Raw genomic sequence first — 12,362 nt, 5'->3', positions numbered from 1 at the left:
TTGGAAAACCAAGAAACTAATGAATGTCTTAATAAATGATATGTACCACTCATGCTCTTCTTATCCACTTTGCTACTAGCAAAATCAGCATCTGAATAGCTGATAATCTCAAAAAATGTATACTTAGGATACCATAACCTAAGTTCAACAATTCCTATCAGGTATCTAAGTATTCGTTTGACAGCTAACAAGTGTGACTTTTTTGGTGCAACCTGAAATCTAGCGCACAAACATACACTAAACATTATGTCAGGTCGTTTGGCAATCAGATAAAGTAAGCTACCGATCATTCCACGAAAGAGCTTGACATTTACTAGAATACCTTGTTCATCTTTTTCTAATTTCAAAGTAGCACTTATAGGTGTTCCTGGTATTTTTTTTTCCATCTTCCATATTAAACTTTTTGAGCAGATATCTAATGTACTTTGATTGATTTTTAAAGATTCCATGTTTTGCTTGTTTGATCTGAAGTCCTAGGAAGAAATTTAGTTCACCCATCATGCTTATCTCAAATTCATTTTGCATAGTGCTAGCAAACTCATTGCACAAGTATTTATTTCTAACTCAAAATATGATATCATCTACATATACTTGAACTAGGAGCAAGTCATCTTTCTTAGACTTTATGAATAGAGTTGTGTCTATCCTCCCTTTAATAAATCCATTGTCTAGTAGAAAGTCGCTTAGTCTCTCATACCAAGCTCTAGTAGCTTGCTTTAAACCGTACAAGGCTTTTGTTAATTTATAAATATGATTTGGATTCTTGTGGTTTTCAAAGCTAGGGGGTTGTTCTACATATACCTCTTCACTTATGTAGCCATTTAAAAATGTGCTTTTGACATCCATTTGATATAGTTTGAAATCCTTAAAAGTAGCATAGGCTAAAAGCATTCAAATTGCTTCCATTCTAGCTATAGGTGCAAAGGTTTCTTCAAAATCTATTCCTTCTTTCTGGTTATATCCCTAAGCTACTAGTCTTACCTTATTTCTAACCACTATCCCATGTTCATCTTTCTTATTCTTGCATACCCATTTTGTTCCAATAATTGTCTTATCCTTAAGTCTAGGAACTAGTGTCCATACTTTGTTTCTCTCAAACTGGTTTAACTCTTCTTGCATGGACAACACCCCTTATTCATCCTCAATTGCGTCACTCACATTCCTAGGTTCTTCTTGAGTTAGAAAGGCAAAATGACTAATCATATTCCTAAGTGAGGATCGAGTGGCTACTCCACGTAATGGTTCACCTATTATTTGATCAATGGGATGATTCTTTATGCACTTCCATTCCCTAGGTGGTTCATTAACCTCATTTTCAATTTGATTAGTTTCAAAAGATGGTTCCTTAATTTCATTTTTCTTTCCTGAATCATTCTCAATGGATAGTTTTTCAAATTCCTTATTTATATTAATTTCATCTTGATCAGTTCTTTTTGAGAATGGATTTGACTCATTGAACACTACATGAATTGATTCTATAATGGGTAATGTTCGTTTTTTATATACTCTATAGGCTTTACTATCTAAGGCATACCCTAAGAAGATACCTTCATCTGATTTCACATCAAACTTTCCTAGATATTCGTTGTCTCTAAGCACAAAACATTTACAGTCAAAGACATGAAAATATGATATGTTTGGTCTATGGACATTCTATAACTCGTACGGGGTCTTATTTAGAGATGGTCTAATCAATACACTATTTAGAACATAGCAGGCGGTATTTACTGCCTCAGCCCAGAAATACTTCAGTAATATATGTTTGTTAAGCATAGTTCTGACGATTTCTTATATAGTCCCATTTTTCCTTTCAACTACACCATTTTGTTGTGGTGTTCTAGGAGCCAAAAAATTATGAGCTATTTCTAAGGAATTACAGTAATCTTCCATGCCTTGATTTTTAAATTCTCTACCCCTATCACTTCGAATTTTAGTGATAGCATATCCCTTTTCATTTTGGATTTTCTTGCACAAGCTTATGAATTGTTCACACGCTTCATCTTTGTGACCTAAGAATAGTACCCGTGTATATCTTGAAAAATCATCAATTATGACGAATGCGAATGATTTTCCTCCTAAACTCTGAATTGGGTTTTGACCAAATAAGTGTAAGTGTAGCATTTGAAGTGGCCTAGTAATGGAGATTTCTTTCTTCTTCTTAAAGCTCATTCTTGTTTGTTTTCCTAGTTGACAAGCCTCACAAATTTTATCTTTGATAAATTTTGTCTTAGGCAATCCCTTAACTATGTCTCCCTTAACTAGTTTAGATATTAAGTCCATGTTTGTGTGTCCTATTCTCCTATGCCAAATCCAACTAATTTCATTCATAGCAGAGAAGCATGTCACACTTTGTGAGGTTAAGTTATCAAAACTGGTGGTATATACATTTTCATGACGCTCAGCGGTGAATAATATCTTATTATCAGTTTTGTGTTCAACAATGCATTTGGCATGCTCAAAAGACACTTTATAACCTTTATCACATAGTTGGCTTATACTCAATAAGTTGTTCTTTAAACCATCAACCAGTAAAACATCCTCTATAATTAGTGATGAATCATTACCAACTTTACCTACACCTGTGATCCTTCCCTTAGCATTATCCCCAAAAGTGACGAATCCTTCATCCTTGGGTGTAATGGATGTGAACTTCGCTTTATCCCCGGTCATGTGACGTGAACATCTGCTATCCATATACCATCTGTCTTTTGAGGAGGATGATCTTAAGCATATCTGCAACACACAATTAGATAACTACTTTTGGTACCCAGATTTTCTTGGGTCCATAGGGGTTAGTACTAGATTTTCCTTTGACTTTCCAGACTTTCTTAATTTTGACATCTTTATTTTTCAAAGGACAGTCAAATTTTATGTGACCCAACCTCTTACATTTAAAACATGTAATATTTTTATGATAGTCCTTAGTTGGAACATATGATTTTGACTCTCTTACAAAATATCTCATGTAAAGATGTCTCTATTTTAGATTTTCTTTCCCATTGAAACCAAGACCCTCCTTTTCTAGGGAATTTCTTTGAGCTCCTAGGAGTTTTTCAAAATTATTTTGTCCTTCAGTAAATTTACAAATAATCTCATATTTATCTTCCAAATTCTTTTCTAACCCCTCAATTTTCAAATCCTTGCCTTTCATGAGTGATGCTTGAGATTCATTTTGACGTTCAACTAAACTTGAAAGTTCTTTGACTTTATTTTTCAAATCGGAAATTTTCTTAGTTTTCTTCTTAAGCATTTTAATAGTGTACAAATATTTTTGTTTCAGTTCATCATATGAAAGCATGTCATTCTCATTTTCAGAATCACTAGAATAATAAGAAGATGATGAGAATGATGATTGTACCTCAAGGTCATCATGTGCCATTAGACACAGATTGGCAATCTCGTCATCCCTGGATTTAGTTTCTGAACAACTTGTGATGTGTGTATCCCAATCGACATTTAGTACCTTCTTCTTTTTCTTGGAGGCTTTCACTAGTTTGGGACACTCAGGCTTGATGTGTCCAACCTCTCAATAGTTGTAGCAACTTGGTGGATCTTCCTTTTTTTCCTTCATGCTTGACTCTCTCTTTATGATTTTGAGTTCCAAAATTTTCTGTTGAACTTCTTATTCTTCTTTAAGAACTCCACGAACTTCTTTGTTAGCAAGGTCATGTCATCTTTTGTATCGAAATCACTTCCTTCACTAGAGTTGTTTGACGATGCCTTAAGTGTTGTGGCTTTCTTTGCTTTAATTTACTCATTCTTCCTCTCATTTATTGCAAGCTCATAGGTGATGAGCAATCCAATTAATTCATCAACAGACATCTCTTTGAGATTTCTCCCTTCTACTATTGTCATAGCTTTCGCTTCCCAAACTGGAGGTAGTCCCCGGAGTATTTTCCTGATCAACTCATAAGTAAGGTAAGATTTACCAAGAGCATTTAAAGAATTCGTGATGTGTGTGAATCTAGTGTACATGGATTGAATAGATTCATCAGCAGTCATTTTAAATGCTTCATACTCTCTAGTGAGCATGTCTATTCTACTATCTTTTACTTCCTTAATACCTTCATATGTAACTTCTAATTTTTCCTAGATTTCTTTAGTAGAGTTACATGTCATTACCCTATTAAATTCATTTACATCTAGTGCACAGAAAAGTAAGTTCATCGCAGTAGCATTTATTTGCACTGATTTCCAGTCCTCTTCAGTATACTCATCTTCCATTTTAGGTACATTTACCTTATCAATTACTTTCATGCGAACATGATTTCCCTTAGTAACAATTTTTCATACCTTCCAATCTACATTTAATAAGTATATGCTCATCCTACGTTTCCAATAGGTGTAATTTACACCACAGAAAATTGGTGGTCTAGTGAATGAGTGTCCCTCACCAAATGGAGTTACACCGATGTAAACCCTCTATGGTACCAAATATTGATTTAGGTTTAATCCCAAGAGGGGGGTGAATTGGGTATTTTAAAATCTTTCAAACTTATTTACCACTTAATCCTGATTTCTATGTTTAACAAATTAAATGTAGGAATTTTAGGCTAATTTAAATTTATATTATCAATGAATTCTTTTTACCTAATTAAGTGCATGTGAGGTTATTCAAACATACACACATGAAATACGAGGAATGAAATGCAGTGCGGAAAATAAAAACATAAGGGAAAAGAGAAGGCAAACAAGATTTTACGAGATTCAGCCAACTCGGCCTACGTCCTCGCCTTGAGCAACCCGCTCAAGGATTCCACTAAAATCCCTACTCCGTAAATTGGGACGGATTTTCCCTTACATCCGTTGTTTACAAGAGGTATAGCTTCCTCCTACTCCGCTGCTTACACGATATACAACTCTCTCCTCAAACCCGGTTCACAACCCGAACTGTGATTACAATATAATATCAAATCTGCATAATACTCAATGTTCCTTCTAACAAAGTTAGTGAGTACAATTGAAATTCCTAACACATAATCATATGATCAAACTTGAAGCTCAATATGTAAGTAACGATATAATCGTTATATGTAAGAATATGATTCACTAAATTTCCCATTTTTTAAATCTCCCAAAAATATTTATATAAGTCAATGTTTTGGAGAACTTAGGTTAAATCTTTGAATACATAAAAAGCTTTGAAGATCGCAAAGATTTGAAACACACTTTGTCAAAACAATATTTCTCTCAAGTGTATATAGATAACTTTTAGACTTTTCAATCAAGTAGATTTTGGAATAACTAAAATATTGAGTCTTTGAATAAAAATAAGAACTTGAAGATAACCAAAGATTCAATGTTTAGAAAAAAAATCTGCAAATAAATTTTTATGAAAAAACACAAAGATTTTTCTTCTTCAATAGGAGTAATAGATATATGAGTATAAGATAAGAACAAACTTCAAGATTTCTATATATTGAAAAACATGAAATAATCCCTTGTTTACCAAACCTCAATCACCAAAGGTAGCTATCAAGATGTGTAAGTGAAATACCTTTGTTTTTCTGAGGGTATTTGCCCAAGCTTGATGAGTATATATTGGAGTGCAGGCAATCGTATAGCAATATGTTCAAGTCTCTCAATTCTCTTTCCAAAGTCTCTCAATTGTCTTTCAAAATTCTGAAGCACTAGGGTTTAGATGTTGAATATATAGGTACCTTACACTTAGAATCAATCTTAACCGTTGGATCAAAAATTAGCTCGCGTGTTCTCTCCTTAAAAATTAGATTTTTAAAATTTCCCACAGGTTCAAACGACTGAGGTTAAAGGCTGAGACGACTGAAGTTCCTTAGAGCTTCAAAAAATTAACCTGGACATAGGGTCAGACGACTGAAGTTGGGGTTCAGTCTTCTGAAGTGTCGGGTTCAGATGACTGAAGTGTGAGTTTAGTCTTTTGAGGTGCTTCTGCCAGGTTCCGCATTTTATCATTAATTCTTCAGGAAACCGAGCTTAATCTTCGGTCTTCTGAAGCAATTCTTCAGATGACTAAGCTTAAATGACTGAACGTTGAGTTCGGTCTTCTAAAGTGACCAATTTTAGGATTTTTCTTTTTAGTTCAAAAAATTTGCTTTGCTCTTTTTCTTGACTCTTTTATAAAAATATTTTTCGGGTTTTTAAAAAAATTTCTAAGTTAATAAGTATCCCCTAATGAAGTTCATAAGATGCATGAGCACTAAGTTCATTCTAGGGTATTTGTTGAACCTTAAATTAAATCATATGAAATGTGAGTACATTCAGTTCTAAATACCTATTCCCATGACATTCTTGAACTTGTCGCTTGCATCTTCATTCTTCAACTCTTTTAGTTCCATGGAATGTGCCAAGTTATGTATGCTTTGATCTTCCTAGCTTCCATGACTTGTTATCCTTCCGTGCATGCTAAATATTGTTCATGTTCACAATCTCAATGCATAGATCAAATACCAAATGATTTTTCATTATCAAAATCGGATTAGACTCATGGAGTCAACAGCTAGGACTATGCTTAATGAGCATCACCTGCCTAAATATTTTTGGGCTAAACCGGTGAACACTACTTGTTATGTGATGAATAGGGTTTCCCGTAGGACCAACCTAGATAAGACCCCATATGAACTTTGGAAGGGTAAAAGACCAAATATCTCTTGCTTCTATGTATTTGGATGTAAGTGTTTTATCTTAAATGATAAGGGGGACTTAGGTAAATTTGATGCTAAATCAGATGAAGGAATTTTCCTAAGATATGTTGTGAACAATAAAACCTTTAGAATCTACAACAAAAGAATCCTTTCAATTGTAGATTCCATTCATGTTTTGATGAGGCAAATCTAAACCTACTAACATTGAAGAAGTAGAACTTTGCTAAAGTTTAGAAAACTTAGCAATTCAAGAATAAAGGACGAGAGTAATGAAACCAACACACCTTCGAATGATAACTCTTTAAATCAATCTGAATTGCCTAAGGAATGGAAGTTTGTAAGGAATCACCCTAAGGACACGATTATAGGTGAATGGTCACAAGGGGTGTCCACTAGATCATCATTGAAGAATCTATGCAATCATTGTGTGTTCCTATCTCAAGAGGAACCCAAGAACATAAATAAATCAATAAATGATGATTCATGGATAGTAGCCATGCAAGAGGAAATAAATCCATTTGAAAGAAATAAAGTCTGGAAGTTAGTTCCTAGACATGCTGATCATTCTGTAATCAGCACCAAATGGGTTTTAAGGAATAAAAAGGATGAGAACGACATTGTAGTTCGTAACAAGGCTAGGCTGGTAACACAAGGTTACAATCAAGAAGTAGGTATAGATTATGATGAGACCTTTGCTTCTATAGCTAGAATGGAAGCAATCAAAACGCTACAAGCCTATGCATCTCACAAAAATTTCAAACTCTATCAAATGGAAGTGAAAAGTGTATTTTTTGAATGGATACATAAATGAAGAAGTATATGTAACACAACCCCCTGGGTTTGAGGACTTTCATTTTCTTGATCATGTGTTTATACTAACAAAAGCCCTATATGGATTAAAACAAACTCCTAGAGTTTGGTACAAATGATTGAGTGGCTTCTTGTTAGAAAATGAGTTTATTAGAGGGAAAATGGATAGTACCATTGTTGACCTTATAGGTCATACCCTGTTTTGATTATGAAAAATACTCAGTCATTTAATGGCTATCTAGTTCATGTGCAAGTTTAAATTGGCAGATCATAATGATGGCACAAAGAAGAGATTGAAGTTGAAGACCCAATATATGTGTTGTAATGTATTTCATTTATGCAAAGGGTTTGTAATAGTAAATAGGGCTTTGATTGTAATAATTGCATGCATCATCTGCATGATACGATAGGTAAGCTCAAAATGGAAATGACCTTAGAAAGGCCTTAGGGATTACCCTTCGATGCCGAATTTTTTCAGTGTCTTCAAAAAGGCGTAGAAAAGACCCTAGGACACTCACCATTGCACTTGTATGTGTTAGGCACTTGAATAGGGTGAATGTGAAATGAAACAGGACCAAAATGCACATTTTGGGCACCTTCACTCGACCGACCTAGAGAGTTCATCTTGGCGCCGATCGACCGAATCCAGTCTGGGTTAACTAGTTGACCATAGTCCAGTCGACTGAGCTCTTGAAGCTTATTTGACTCCAGTCGACCGAACAACTCTGGAGTCAATAGTTTGACTTCCTGGTCAACCGAGTGAAATTTGTATTGCACCAACTTGGACGACCAAGTTCCCACGTGTGGGATCCAACGGTCTAGTCGACCGACCAGCCTAGTTCATTCTACTCCTGGTCGACCGACCTCGCTAAATTGGAAAAATCGCATTGGACATACCAGTCTAGTTGACCGACCCTAAAGTTTAAAATTGGCCCGGTTGACCAAGCCATAAGAACTTCGATCGACCGAAAGTGTTCTAGTCAACCGGTGCTATCGGGTTGCCTTATTTTTTTACCATGGTTAACTATTTTTTAACAAGGTTAAAATTGCTAAATGTCATTAAATCTTTTCTAATAATACCAACTTGTCCCCAACGGTCATAATTCATGGGGTGTCTATATATACTCCTTCATTTGGGAAAATTAGCCAGTGGATTAAGAAACCCAATTAAGAAATTTTCTCTCATTCTCAAAAATCCTACCACTTATTTTTATACTCCATTCACTCATACTTACCCACTACCAGTGCTTAAACTCTCTATAAGTTGATTGAGTGATTGAGTGATTGTTGTGATAGGTTTGCTCTCCTTGCTTGGCCTGATTGATTCGATTTTCTTGAGAGTTAAACCTAAGTATTCTTAGGGGACTTCATAAATAAGTCAGTCCTAAGAAGACTTGTATTGAACTTCTGAGTATTGCTTATTAGTTGCAATATCTTGGGAAGTTTGTATTTGTTTTTCAATTACAAAAACTCATTCAAAACATTTTCAAATATCTTGAGTAATTTATCTTGACATACTTTTGAAAAAATATTTGTTTATGTGATATTGATCTTTGTTGCAATATTAATTGACTTACATATTATTTGCTGAATACAAAGATTATATATCTTTTGCAAACCAAGAATATACATTATTTGATATTTACATGATTGAGACATCCTACTGATTGGTATATTTGAGACTTGATTAACATCTTTGTTTGAGCACGTTGATTGAATATCTTGTGAAACAAAGAACATACTGGTTTGCACTCTCACATACTGATTACACAAATAGCAAATAGTTATTTGAGAGTTGACATATTGGAAACCACACTGAGCTTACTTATTATATATTATTGGTGGTGTATGTGATTGCACGTAACTGAGTACATATCTTCTTTACTTGAAAGCATAATCACTGTACCAATTTCATTGATTATGAACATACTGTTGTATTTCCAGGCGCGGACTCGAAGAGGGAGACTAGCCTTGTGAAATAGTCCCGGATTTGCTTAGACCCAGTTAAGAAAGCTAGGTGCACCATCCTGTTAAGGTGTAGGTTGAGGTCAATTCCGCTAATTGACCTGGTTGTAAAGGTTGAGGTCAGCCATGTGCTAATTGACTTGATTGTAATCAGTGCCGCTCCACCCGTTAAGTGAGCTATTAGTAGAATCCTCAGGCTTACGAGTTAGAGGCGGGGACGTAAGCACAATTGGCGGAACCCTGATAATATATCGTGCATCTGTTTATATTTCTGCACTTTATATTTACCGCACGTATATGTTATGGTGTGAATAATGCGCTTGATTTTAATTTTCGCACATTATATTTATTGGAGCATTTGGAATTGCATAGAAAGACCTTAGGTTGTATTATACGGGTATTTCGTTTAACCTAAGAGATAAATTTTAAAATTCCAATTCACCGCCCCCCCCCCCCTCCCCTCTTCTTAGGAATACACCAATTCTAACAACCATGTTCATAAAGTCTAAGAACAATGATATGATCATCATACAAATCTATGTTGATGACATTATCTTTGGTGCTACAATTCAAGAATTATGCAAAGAATTCGCTACATGCATGCAAGATAAGTTTGAAATGAGCATGATGGGTGAGTTGATGTATTTCCTTGGTCTTCAAATCAAACAAGTTAAAGATGGAACATTTATAAATCAATCAAATTATATAAAGGACCTACTCAAGAAGTTTGATATAGAAGGTGGCAAGCCATTGGGAACACCAATGAGCACTTCTATTAGTCTCGACAAAGATGAGTAAGAAAAGTCGGTAGATGTTAAATACTACTAAGGCATGATAGGTAGCTTGCTTTATTTGATGGCTAGTAAACCTAAAAAAATTTTCAGTGTCTGCATGTGTGCTCATCTCACCAAATAGTAGTCAAGAGGTATTTGATAGGTACTGTAGACTTAGGTTTGTGATATCCTAAAGATACAACTTTTTTGAGATGATTAGCTATTTGGATGTAGATTATATCGAATGTAATATAAACCGAAAAAGCACAAGTGGTACTTGCCACTTCTTAGGTCGATCTCGAGTATCTTGGCTTTCCAGCAAACAAGTGTTCGTGGCATTATCTAGTGCTGAGGCGTAATACATAGCAGCAAGTAGTTGTTGTGCACAAACATTGTATATGAAACAACAACTCAAGAATTTCAATTTAAAATATTCGGCTGTGCCTATTAAATGTGATAATACCAACACCGGTAATATTTTAAAAATCCTATATCTCACTCTAAAACTGAGCTCATTGATATTAGACATCATTTTCTTAGAGATCATGTGCAAAAATAAGATATTATTCTTGAATTCGTAAACACAGATGAACAATGGGATGATATTTCACAAAACCCCTTTTAGAAGATAGGTTCATCTCAATACGATGACAATTAGGTTTATTGCACTGTAAAGAAGTTGTTGACCTTATTGGTCATGCCCAGTTTTGATTATGACAAATACTCATTGTATCTAATGAGTGTTTGAGTTTTTGTGCAGGAATCAAGAATGATAAGATCAAGGTGTGCACAAAGCAAGAAAAGCTTGAAGGCCAAATCATATTCTTTATAATATATCTATATTGGTGTGTAATAGTAATTAGGGTTCTTCGATTTGTAATAAGCACACACATCACATGTATGATTTACTTTGTAAGTTCAAACCGAACCATGAATGAGACAGGACCTTAGGGTGCACCTTCAGTCGACCGAAGGTCGACCAATAGACTGAAACCGGACTTTTTCGGTGATTTCAAATTGGACCCCAAGTGACCTTAGGACACGCACATATTTCACATATGTTTATTAGGCACTTGAATAAGACTTATTTGGGTCGATACGGGACCGAAATGCACACTTGGTGCACTTTCAGTCGACCGGCCAATTCAGTTCAATTTGGCCCGGTCGACCGAACTGGTCCTGGGTCAACAATTTGACCAAGGCCCGATCGACCGAGACCATGTAGTTCATTTGACCCCGGTCGACCGAACCACCTAGAAGTCAACTTTTTGACCTCCCGGTCGACCGAGCACTTTTGTACTCCAACTACCTAGTCGACCGAAGGGTCTTGGGAGAACTCCCAACGGTATGGTCAACCGAGCCCTTCAGTTCAAAATAGCCTCGGTCGACCGAACCTCGGAATTTTAGAAAATCGCCTTCCTCGGTCGACCGGCCACTCAGTTCAAAATAGCCCTGGTCGACCGAGCCATTTGAGTCCTGGTCGACTGAACCACTTTTGGTCGACCGGACCTCTCGGGTTGCTCCCATTTTTACCGTGATTAATATTTTCTAAACAGGGTTAAAATGCCTTAAACGTCATTAAACTTTTCTAATAATACCCAATAGGTCCCCAACGGTCATATTTTCTCCTTTGCCTATATATATAAGTTCATTTGAGAAAATTAAGAGGAGATTAGCCACTTTGATTGGGGAAAATTTTTTGAAAAACCAAAACTCTATAATACTCATTTTATTACTCAAACCACTCATACTTGCCTTTTATCATTGCCTACATATTTTGTAAGTTGATTGAGTGTTTTGTTTAAAAGGTTTGCTCTCCTTATGCTACTTGTTTGACACGATTTTCTTGAGAGCCAAACCTAAGGATTCTTAGGAGGCTTTTGCTAATAAGCATTTCCTAAGAAAACCTTGTTAGATCTTCTAAGCTTGCACTTTCATTGCAAGATCTTGAGAAGAGTGTATTTGTTTTTGTTTGCAAAAACTTTTCAAACACTTCCAAATATCTATTGTACTTTTATATTGCAAAATACTTTGAACAGATATTTGCTTGTGTGATTGTGATCTTTGTTGCAATATTCTTTCACTCATATATCATTTGCTAAATACAAAGATTACATGTCTTTTGCAAACCAAGCATATACATCGTTTAATACTTACATGCTCGAGATATCTTAATGATTGAAATACATAAGAC

This window comes from Malania oleifera, chromosome 12 (assembly GCF_029873635.1).
Source record: "Malania oleifera isolate guangnan ecotype guangnan chromosome 12, ASM2987363v1, whole genome shotgun sequence".
In the NCBI taxonomy this organism is placed as follows: Eukaryota; Viridiplantae; Streptophyta; class Magnoliopsida; order Santalales; family Ximeniaceae; genus Malania; species Malania oleifera.
Note: the sequence above shows the minus strand (reverse complement) of the source record.